The 12,539-nt window shown below is 43.3% G+C and overlaps 1 protein-coding gene across 1 annotated transcript in view; it reads right to left on the bottom strand.

The window, feature by feature from the left end:
* Nucleotides 1-10,194, bottom strand: part of hs3st1l2 (heparan sulfate (glucosamine) 3-O-sulfotransferase 1-like 2) — a 47,178-nt gene extending 36,984 nt beyond the window's left edge. The window contains exon 1 of the mRNA XM_055887568.1: nt 9,627-10,194. The gene's annotated coding sequence lies outside the window, so the exon portion shown is untranslated. The remainder of the gene's footprint in view (nt 1-9,626) is intronic.
* Between the last annotated feature and the right edge of the window lie 2,345 nt (nt 10,195-12,539).

The following is a 12,539-nucleotide window of genomic DNA, read 5'->3' as shown; positions in this document are numbered from 1 at the left end:
TTATGTGACCAATGATCATGTGTGTGGTTTCTCTGTCCTGATAACGTGGAGGGAGCCGCACCAGAGCACGCCAACCTGCTGAGTTGATACAATGTTGCACTTCACTAGCGATAGCTCAAGTCAAGACAGATAGCTCTCGTCGGCTGGCCCTCGCTACATATTCGTCGCCAGACCCACTGGCTCCAGGTCATCAATAAGTCTTTGCTAGGTAAAGTTCCGCCTTATCTCAGCTCACTGGTCACGATAACAACACCCACCCCTGGCACGCGCTCCAGCAGGTATATCTCACTCGTCATCCCCAAAGCCAATACCTCTTTGGCTGCCTTTCCTTCCAGTTCTCTGCTGCCAATGACTGGAACGAATTGCAAAAATCGCTGAAGTTGGAGACTTATATTTCCCTCACTATCTTTAAACATCATCTATCTGAGCAGCTAACCGATCGCTGCAGCTGTACATAGCTCATCTGTAAATAGCCCATCCAACTTCCTACCTCATCCCCATATTGTTTTAAATGTACTTTTCTGCTCTTTTGCACACCAGTATTTCTACTTGCACATCATCATCTGCACATTTATCACTCCAGTGTTAATTTGCTAAACTGTAATTACAGTGATCCCTCGCCACTTCGCGGTTCACTTATCGCGGATTCGCTATTTCGCGGATTTTCATAATGCATTTTTTTTATTTTTTTGGTGCATTGTGCTCTGCATTCTGATTCGCTAAAAACTCACTCCCGCTTCTTGTATCAAAACATGCTACGAATTGTGCTATCATTTTGTCGTCTCGTGCAGTTATGTGTACGTACATAAAACAGCTTGGCAAATTTACATTAAGTTGGCCAAATTATCTTGTAATTTCGAACATCTCCTAAACCCATAATGTCGACGAAACGCTCCGAAGAGCAGTGAAACGGCCTACACGTGAGTCACTGTATTTGTATACATGTAATAGTTGCTAATTGTAAAAAAAAAAAAAGTTTTCTATTTCGCGGATTTCACTTATTGCGGGTCATTTTCGGAACGTAACCCCCGCGATAAACGAGGGATTACTGTACTTCGCTACTATGGCCTATTTATTGCCTTATCTCCTCATGCCATTTGCACACACTGTATATAGACTTTATTTTTTTTTCTATTGTGTTATTGACTGTACGGCTGTTTATCCCATGTGTAACTCTGTGTTGTTGTTTGTGTGGCACTGCTTTGCTTTATCTTGGCCAGGTCGCAGTTGTAAATGAGAACTTGTTCTCAACTAACCTACCTGGTTAAATAAAAATAATTTCAAAATAACTAAAAATAAAGTATCAATGTGTCCATATGTCAATGGATCACGGTGTATCAATGTGTCCATATATCAATGGATCACGGTGTATCAATGTGTCCATATATCAATGGATCACGGTGTATCAATGTGTCCAGACGTCAATGGGTGTTGTTCTTGCATTAGTTGAATTTTAACTTTTAGATTTTTATCATTTTAATTCATCTTTTTATTATGAACCACCTGACAATAAATTTGAGCAACGAAAACTTTATTGAAATGAAAATGTTCCACGAAAATGAGCATGTAAAAATAATCATAATTGGCAAACAGTTTGGTAGGATAAATTGTAAGCTTCCCCCAAACTATAAATTCAGGAGCTGTCTATGGTCATTATTGTAACACCTGTTAACAATGGGCCCGCCTATAAAAATCTATTGCCAGTCCAACTGATTCATTTTGGCCCGGCCCTGGTACCACACAGCCAGGTATCTGACCTCCTCCCTGTAGGCTGTCTCATCGTCGTCGGTGATCAGGCCTACCACCGTCATCGGCAAAATTGATAATGGTGTTGGAGTCGTGCGTGGCTACGAAGTCGTGGGTGAACAGGGTGCACAGGTGGAGACTGAGCATGCATTACTGAGTGGCCCCTGTGTTGAGGGTCAGCGTGCCGTATGTGTTGTTGCCTGTCCTCACCACCTGGGGGCTGTGTTCAGTCCCAGGGACTTTAACTTAGTGATGAGCTTGGAGGGCATTATGGTGTTAAACGGTGAGCTACAGTCAATGAACAGTATTCTCACGTAGATGTTCCTTTTGTCCAAGTGGGAAAGCGCAGTGTGCAGTGCAATAGATATTGCGTCATCTGTGGATCCGTTGGGGTGGCATGCGAATTGGAGTGGGTCGAGGGTTTCTGGGATGATGGTGTTGATGTGAGCCATGACCAGCCTTTCAAAGCATTTCATGACTGCAGATGTGAGATTTAGACAGGTTACCTAGGTGTTCTTATGCACAGGGACTATTGAAAATGTCAGTGAAGAAAATGTCAGTGAAGAAACATACCAGCTGGCCTGCGCATGCTCTGAGTACTCACATCAGCTACGGAAACCGTGATTATACGGTCATCCGGAACAGCTGGTGCTCTCACGAATGGTTCTGTGTTGCTTGCCTTGAAGCAAGCATAAAATGCATATAGCTCGTCTGGTAGGCTCGAGTCATTGCGCAGCTCTCGGCTGGGTTTCCCTTTGTAATCCGTGATAGTTTGCAAGTCCTGCCACATCCGATGAGCATCAGAGCCTGTGTAGTAGGATTTGATCTTAGTGCTGTATTGACGCTTTGCCTGTTTGATGTTTTGTCGGAGGGCATGGCAGGATTTCTTATAAGCGTCAGATTAGTGTCCTGCTCCTTGAAAGTGGCAGCTCTAGCCTTTAGCTCGGTGTGGATGTTGCCTGAAAACTATGGCTTCTGGTTGGGATATGTACGTACGGTCACTGTGGCGACAACATCGTTGATGCACTTATTAATGAAGCCGGTGACTGATGTGATAAACTTCTCAATGTTGTTATCAGATGAATCTCGAAACATATTCCGGGTCTGTGCCAGCGAAACAGTCGTTTAGCTTAGTATCTACTTCAAATCAAATCAAATCAAATCAAATCAAATTTTATTAGTCACATACACATGGTTAGCAGATGTTAATGCGAGTGTAGCGAAATGCTTGTGCTTCTAGTTCCGACAATGCAGTAATAACCAACAAGTAATCTAACCTAACAATTCCACAACTACTACCTTATACACACACAAGTGTAAAGGGATAAAGAATATGTACATAAAGATATGTGAATGAGTGGTGGTACAGAATGGCATAGGCAAGATGCAGTAGATGGTATAGAGTACGGTATATACATATGAGATGAGTACTGTAGGGTATGCAAACATAAAGTGGCATAGTTTAAAGTGGCTAGTGGTACATGTATTACATTTACATTTACATTTAAGTCATTTAGCAGACGCTCTTATCCAGAGCGACTTACAAATTATTACATAAAGATGGCAAGATGCAGTAGATGATATAGAGTACAGTATATACATATGAGATGGGTAATGTAGGGTATGTAAACATTATATTAAGTGGCATTGTTTAAAGTGGCTAGTGGTACATTTTTACATAATTTCCATCAATTCCCATTTTTAAAGTGGCTGGAGTTGAGTCAGTATGTTGGCAGCGGCCGCTAAATGTTAGTGGTGGCTGTTTAACAATCTGATGGCCTTGAGATAGAAGCTGTTTTTCAGTCTCTCGGTCCCTGCTTTGATGCACCTGTACTGACCTCGCCTTCTGGATGATAGCGGGGTGAACAGGCAGTGGCTTGGGTGGTTGTTGTCCTTGATGATCTTTATGGCCTTCCTGTGACATCGGGTGGTGTAGGTGTCCTGGAGGGCAGGTAGTTTGCCCCCGGTGATGCGTTCTGCAGACCTCACTACCCTCTGGAGAGCCTTACGGTTGTGGGCGGAGCAGTTGCCGTACCAGGCGGTGATACAGCCCGACAGGATGCTCTCGATTGTGCATCTGTAGAAGTTTGTGAGTGCTTTTGGTGACAAGCCGAATTTCTTCAGCCTCCTGAGGTTGAAGAGGCGCTGCTGCGCCTTCTTCACGACGCTGTCTGTGTGGGTGGACCAATTCAGTTTGTCCGTGATGTGTACACCGAGGAACTTAAAACTTTCCACCTTCTCCACTACTGACCCGTCGATGTGGATAGGGGGGTGCTCCCTCTGCTGTTTCCTGAAGTCCACAATCATCTCCTTTGTTTTGTTGACGTTGAGTGTGAGGTTATTTTCCTGACACCACACTCCGAGGGCCCTCACCTCCTCCCTGTAGGCCGTCTCGTCGTTGTTGGTAATCAAGCCTACCACTGTAGTGTCATCCGCAAACTTGATGATTGAGTTGGAGGCGTGCATGGCCACGCAGTCGTGGGTGAACAGGGAGTACAGGAGAGGGCTCAGAACGCACCCTTGTGGGGCCCCAGTGTTGAGGATCAGCGGGGTGGAGATGTTGTTACCTACCCTCACCACCTGGGGGCGGCCCGTCAGGAAGTCCAGGACCCAGTTGCACAGGGCGGGGTCGAGACCCAGGGTCTCGAGCTTGATGACGAGTTTGGAGGGTACTATGGTGTTAAATGCTGAGCTGTAATCGATAAACAGCATTCTCACATGGGTATTCCTCTTGTCCAGATGGGTTAGGGCAGTGTGCAGTGTGGTTGCGATTGCGTCGTCTGTGGACCTATTGGGTCGGTAAGCAAATTGGAGTGGGTCTAGGGTGTCCGGTAGGGTGGAGGTGATATGGTCCTTGACTAGTCTCTCAAAGCACTTCATGATGACGGAAGTGAGTGCTACGGGGCGGTAGTCGTTTAGCTCAGTTACCTTAGCTTTCTTGGGAACAGGAACAATGGTGGCCCTCTTGAAGCATGTGGGAACAGCAGACTGGGATAAGGATTGATTGAATATGTCCGTAAACACACCAGCCAGCTGGTCTGCGCATGCTCTGAGGACGCGGCTGGGAATGCCGTCTGGGCCTGCAGCCTTGCGAGGGTTAACACGTTTAAATGTTTTACTCACCTCGGCTGCAGTGAAGGAGAGCCCGCAGGTTTTGGTAGGGGGCCGTGTCAGTGGCACTGTATTGTCCTCAAAGCGGGCAAAAAAGTTGTTTAGCCTGTCTGGGAGCAAGACATCCTGGTCCGCGACGGGGCTGGTTTTCTTTTTGTAATCCGTGATTGACTGTAGACCCTGCCACATACCTCTTGTGTCTGAGCTGTTGAATTGCGACTCGATTTTGTCTCTGTACTGGGACTTAGCCTGTTTGATTGCCTTGCGGAGAGAATAGCTACACTGTTTGTATTCGGTCATGCTTCCGGTCACCTTGCCCTGGTTAAAAGCAGTGGTTCGCGCTTTCAGTTTCACGCGAATGCTGCCGTCAATCCACGGTTTCTGGTTTGGGGATGTTTTAATCGTTGCTGTGGGTACGACATCGTCAATGCACTTCCTAATGAACTCGCTCACCGAATCAGCATATTCGTCAATATTGTTGTTGGACGCAATGCGGAACATATTCCAATCCGCGTGATCGAAGCAGTCTTGAAGCGTGGAATCAGATTGGTCGGACCAGCGTTGAACAGACCTGAGTGCGGGAGCTTGTTGTTTTAGTTTCTGTTTGTAGGCTGGAATCAACAAAATGGAGTCGTGGTCAGCTTTTCCGAAAGGGGGGCGGGGGAGGGCCTTATATGCGTCGCGGAAATTAGTATAACAATGATCTAGGGTTTTTCCAGCCCTGGTAGCACAATCGATATGCTGATAGAATTTAGGGAGTTTTGTTTTTAGATTAGCCTTGTTAAAATCCCCAGCTACGATGAATGCAGCCTCAGGGTGTGTGGTTTCCAGTTTACAAAGAGTCAGATAAAGTTCGTTCAGGGCCATCGATGTGTCTGCTTGGGGGGGAATATATACGGCTGTGATTATGATTGTTTCTGTCGGCGCGATGCATGAAGAAACCAGCTGGCTGCACCAACTCCGTTAGCGTCTCTTGAGTTAGCCATGTTTCCGTGAAGCAGAGCACGTTGCAATCCCTGATGTCTCTCTGGAATGCTACCCGTGCTCGGATTTCATCAACCTTATTGTCAAGAGACTGGACATTGGCGAGTAGTATGCTAGGGAGTGGAGCGCGATGTGCCCGTTCCCGAAGCCTGACCAAGAGACCGCTACGTTTGCCCCTTTTACGGCGTCGCATAGGGTCCCCGGCTGGGATCAGATCCATTGTATTGGGTGGAAGGCAAAACACTGGATCCGTTTCGGGAAAGTCATATTCCTGGTTATAACGATGGTGAGTTGACGTTAATCGTATATTCAGTAGTTCCTCCCGACTGTATGTAATGAAACCTAAGATTACCTGGGGTACAGATGTAAGAAATAACACATAAAAAAACAAAATACTGCATATTTTCCAAGGAACGCGAAGCGAGGCGGCCATCTCGGTCGGCGCCATGCATGTATTGATCATCGGACCAATTCCGAATGGAGCGCGTCACTGCTTCTTCATGTTTGACTTTTTGCTTGTAAGCAGGAATCAGGAGAATACAATTATGGTCAGATTTGCCAAATGGGGGTCAAGCGTTAATTAAGGTGGTCTAGAGTTTTATATGTGTTTCTGTGTGTAGAGTGAAGGTGGTCTAGAGTTTTATATGTGTTTCTGTGTGTAGAGTGAAGGTGGTCTAGAGTTTTATATGTGTTTCTGTGTGTAGAGTGAAGGTGATCTAGAGTTTTATATGTGTTTCTGTGTGTAGAGTGAAGGTGATCTACAGTTTTTTCGCCTCTAGTTGCACATGTGATTTTGCTGGTAGAAATGAGGTAAAAATTTCAGTTTCCCTGCATTAAAATTACCGGCCACTAAGGGGCCTCACCTCTAGATAAGCATGTTCTTGTTTGCCTATGGCCTTACAGATTTTGTTGAGTGCGGTCTTAGTGCCAGCATCAGTTTGTGGTGGTAAATAGAAAGGTATGAAAAATTCCAATGAAAAGTCTCTTTGTAAATAGTCTGGTGTCTGCTAGCTTATCATGAGGGATTCTAACTCAGGTTGAGCAGAACCAAGAGACGTCCTTAATATTAGAGATTGAGCACCAGCTGTTAAAGAAAAGAGACACACACCACCACCCCTGACCTTACAGGACTCTGCCGTTCTGTCCTGCCGATGCACACAAAAACCAGCTGGATTTACATGATCCATGACTCCTTGTTCAGCCATGACTCTGAGAAGCATAGTATATTACAGTTGCTTCTCTATGTCCTGTTGATGGGATAGTCTCGAACGGAGCTTCACCGGTTTATTCTCTAGCGATTGCACATTCGCCAATAGAACAGAGGGTATTGATGATTTAGTGTTTTGCCACCATAGTCTCAACAGGGTGCCTGTGTGCCAGCATCTATAGTGCAGTCTTCCCCTTCTACGAGTATCGGGGATTACGGCCTGGTCCGTGATAATCAATATGTTTTTCGCCTCCGACACATTGAAGTAGAAGTCCTCGTCCAAATGTAGGTTAGTGATAGCCGTTCTGATGTCCAAAAGCTATTTTTGGTCATAGGAAACGATGGCAGTAACATTATGTACAATAACAAAGCATGAGCTGGCGCAAACCAAGAAAATTATTTTTTGTGGAGGTTCTGACTAACGGCAAATAAATTCTAAACTATAAAAATGAATATATAATATATATATATATATAAACTCCCAGTAATTTATTGCGTAAATCACCAACGTTTCAGCATTACTGTGCCTTCTTCAGGGTGAAGATTACTGGGAGTGTACATATGGAGACTTTCTTTTATAGTTTATAGGTAACATGATGTACAAAAAACATAAGATCAGCGCAAAAAATGACACAAAATATAACTGGTCAGGAGCCTGTAAAACTGACACCATTCCCTCCCCTCTCTCTCTCTCTATCACAGTCTATCGCTCCCCTCTCCATCTCTCCCCTCTCCGGAGATAGAGAGTGGAGAGATAGAGAGGGGGAAATAGAGAGTGGAGAGACAGAAAGGGGGAGAGATACATAGGGAGGTATAGAGAGGGGGCTATAGAGAGATATAGAGCGGAGAGATAGAGAGGGGGAAATAGAGAGTGGAGAGACAGAAAGGGGGAGAGATACATAGGGAGGTATAGAGAGGGGGCTATAGAGAGATATAGAGCGGAGAGATAGAGAGCGGAGAGACATAAAGGATGTTATGATCAACCACAGAATGTTTACTACCTGGAGTTATGATTAACTAACAGAATGTTTACTACTTGGAGTTATGATTAACTAACAGAATGTTTCCTACCTGGAGTTATGATTAACTAACAGAATGTTTACTACCCTGGAGTTATGATTAACTAACAGAATGTTTACTACCCTGGAGTTATGATTAACTAACAGAATGTTTACTACCCTGGAGTTATGATTAACTAACAGAATGTTTACTACCCTGGAGTTATGATTAACTAACAGAATGTTTACTACCCTGGAGTTATGATTAACTAACAGAATGTTTCCTACCCTGGAGTTATGATTAACTAACAGAATGTTTACTACCCTGGAGTTATGATTAACTAACAGAATATTTACTACCTGGAGTTATGATTAACTAACAGAATGTTTACTACCTGGAGTTATGATTAACTAACAGAATGTTTACTACCCTGGAGTTATGATTAACTAACAGAATTTTTACTACCTGGAGTTATGACTAACTAACAGAATGTTTACTACCTGGAGTTATGATTAACTAACAGAATGTTTACTACCTGGAGTTATGACTAACTAACAGAATGTTTACTACCTGGAGTTATGATTAACTAACAGAATGTTTACTACCCTGGAGTTATGATTAACTAACAGAATGTTTACTACCTGGAGTTATGACTAACTAACAGAATGTTTCCTACCTGGAGTTATGATTAACTAACAGAATGTTTCCTACCTGGAGTTATGACTAACTAACAGAATGTTTCCTACCTGGAGTTATGATTAACTAACAGAATGTTTCCTACCCTGGAGTTATGACTAACTAACAGAATGTTTCCTACATGGAGTTATGATTAACTAACATAATGTTTACTACCTGGAGTTATGACTAACTAACAGAATGTTTCCTACCTGGAGTTATGACTAACTAACAGAATGTTTCCTACCCTGGAGTTATGACTAACTAACAGAATGTTTCCTACCTGGAGTTATGATTAACTAACAGAATGTTTCCTACCTGGAGTTATGATTAACTAACAGAATGTTTCCTACCTGGAGTTATGATTAACTAACAGAATGTTTCCTACCTGGAGTTATGACTAACTAACAGAATGTTTCCTACCTGGAGTTATGATTAACTAACAGAATGTTTCCTACCCTGGAGTTATGATTAACTAACAGAATGTTTCCTACATGCCACAACACATTTTGCGTGTCCATCACTACCAGTTTATCCACATACCACAACTCTTCCACTAACTGTTGCCAAACAGACCATATCAGTAACCTCTCTTTCTCTCTCCTACACACACACACACACACACACACACACACACACACACACACACACACACACACACACACACACACACACACACACACACACACACACACACACACACACACACACACACACACACACACACACACACACACACACACACACGGTATGACTCTCAGAACAAACCAACATTCACAGACCACTTCCTCTGAGGGGAAGAGTTAAAAAAGCGATAGAGAGAGAAAGTGAGACCGGAAGTGTGGGTGAGAGTTTCAGTGTATGAATAAGATACATACTGTAGGGAGAGAGAGTGAGGTCTTACCTGAGTCACTGGGACTCCGGTCTTGTCTCTTCTCTTCCTCTTTCTGTGGCTTCCGCTGTCTTCCTACTTTTTTTCTCCCCACTCCTCTGTGTTTGGTCTCTTCTCTCCAGTCCTCTGTGTCTGGTCTGGTCTCTTCTCTCCAGTCTTCTGTGTCTGGTCTGGTCTCTTCTCTCCAGTCCTCTGTGTCTGGTCTCTTCTCTCCAGTCCTCTGTGTCTGGTCTCTTCTCTCCAGTCCTCTGTGTCTGGTCTCTTCTCTCCAGTCCTCTGTGTCTGGTCTCTTCTTTCCACTCCTCTGTGTCTGGTCTCTTCTCTCCAGTCCTCTGTGTCTGGTCTCTTCTCTCCAGTCCTCTGTGTCTGGTCTCTTCTCTCCAGTCCTCTGTGTCTGGTCTCTTCTTAAAGCCTCTGAGAAAATCCAAGTAGATGTCTCTGTTGTTTGTGAGCTGCTTGTCCCGCTATGCTAAGGAGTGGTGTCTGTGAGTGTGTGTGTATGTGTATGTGTCATGTGCGTCTCTGGTTCTGTGTCAAAAAGAGAGAATGAGTGAGAGTGTATGTGACTTTGCTTTGCGGTTAACCGAGTGAGAGAGAGAGCAAACACAAAAACCCCTTAGGGAAATTCCTAGTCCCGCCTCCCCCTCCCCTCCTCTGCCACCCGGCCCCTCCTCCTCTCGTTCCATCAACCCCTCTCTCCCTTTCTTCTCTCTGATTTATAGAAAATAACATTCTAACACCTTGAAGGAACATAGAACATAACATTCTAACACCTTGAGGGAACATAGAACATAACATTCTAACACCTTGAGGGAACATAGAACATAACATTCTAACACCTTGAAGGAACATAGAACATAACATTCTAACACCTTGAAGGAACATAGAACATAACATTCTAACACCTTGAAGGAACATAGAACATAACATTCTAACAACTTGAAGGAACATAGAACATAACATTCTAACACCTTGAAGGAACATAGAACATAACATTCTAACACCTTGAAGGAACATAGAACATAACATTCTAACACCTTGAAGGAACATAGAACATAACATTCTAACACCTTGAAGGAACATAGAACATAACATTCTAACACCTTGAAGGAACATAGAACATAACATTCTAATACCTTGAAGGAACATAGAACATAACATTCTAACACCTTGAAGGAACATAGAACATAACATTCTAACACCTTGAAGGAACATAGAACATAACATTCTAACACCTTGAAGGAACATAGAACATAACATTCTAATACCTTGAAGGAACATAGAACATAACATTCTAACACCTTGAAGGAACATAGAACATAACATTCTAACACCTTGAAGGAACATAGAACATAACGTTCTAACACCTTGAAGGAACATAGAACATAATGCCCCCCCCCCCCTCCCCCCCCTTCTCCCCTGAATAAATTACAATGAGGCGGTATAAATCAAGGAAAAACAACCCAAATATATTGTTTCTATTTGACATTTCCCTTTCATACATACCCAGTCATCACCAGGGCTTGAGATGTCATTTGTGAAGACATCTTGAAACATCTTACCGTAAGATTTGCGTTGGAAAATGAGAAAGTTTTTCTTTCCTTAATAAATAACATTTAAATCTTTGGGCGACACAAGTACATCTTAGCCCTCGTGTATTTTCCTTTAATTTTCGTAAGGAATGTATTATCAATAGTAATTATTGTAGAATAGATGAACGAGTCCACCTTACATTCCAATGAGACATCACCAATGTACTTTTCGAAATGCTCAAGGTTATACAGACATCTGAGTGTACAAAAACATTCTGAATATCTTCTCTTTCCGTAGACTGACCAGGTGAATCCAGGTGAAAGATGATCCCTTATTGATGTCACCAGTGTAGATGAAGGGGAGGAGACAGTTTGAAGAAGAATGAGCTGTAAGCTGTGAGAGAATTGAGACATGGATTGTGTATGGGTGCCATTCATAGTGTGAATGGGCAAGACAAAAGATTGAAGTGCCTTTGAACGGCTATGGTAGTAGGAGCCAGGCGCACCATTTTGTGTCAAGAACTGCAACACTGCTAGGTTTTTCACGCTCAACAGTTTCCCGTGTGTATCAAGAATGGTCCACCACCCAAAGGACATCCAGCCAACTTGACACAACTGTGGGAAGCATTGGAGTCAACATGGTCCAGCATGCCCTGACGAATTGAGGCTGTTCTGAGGGCAAAAGGGGGTTGCAAGTCAATAGTAGGAAGGTGTTCCTAATGTTTTGTACACTCAGTGGACTCTATTAGAACTTGTAGTCAGGAATGTGTCGAGAATAGGACTATAAGATCGATAAAAATCTGGTTGGTTGGAGGTTGGTACCTGGGACACGAACAGTACATATAAACTGTATGTGTTCAGCGTAAGTCTGATTTGGATGAAATCATTTTCTTAAATAGCGTTTTTAGTATAATTTTATATTATCAAATATATTATATGTAAAAGTACAAGCATGCCTGAAACAAGCTATTTAATACAACAAAGCTCTTCAAGAGACCAATCTAACCATGAAACCTTGAGAAAAGACCTTCCCAATCAGGTGTATTGGAAGGGACTCGTCAGAGCTTTTAGTGTTCAGTTTACAGTGTTCAGCTTTATATTCCCATAATCTACTCTAGATCCAGATACTGTACATACCACATATAATACACCCCCCATACACCCCATTTAGTGAATAGTATCTGAAATGACTGGAGACAGAGGAGTGGAGGATATGAAGATATGAGGGAAGTGGGCTATGGAAAATATAGACCCCCTGCTATTCAAACATCTCCAGAAATACCCCCCCTTCCCCACCTCCCTACAACCCCGATACACACTTTATTTGCTGCATATGCCCTTTTCAACAGTTATATTAGTCTCCATCTCTATGTTTCTGCTCTGTGCTCGCTCT

This window comes from Salvelinus fontinalis, chromosome 28 (assembly GCF_029448725.1).
Source record: "Salvelinus fontinalis isolate EN_2023a chromosome 28, ASM2944872v1, whole genome shotgun sequence".
NCBI classification, from domain to species: domain Eukaryota; kingdom Metazoa; phylum Chordata; class Actinopteri; order Salmoniformes; family Salmonidae; genus Salvelinus; species Salvelinus fontinalis.
The sequence above is the reverse complement of the archived record's forward strand: the minus strand, read 5'-3'. Positions and strand labels throughout refer to the sequence as shown.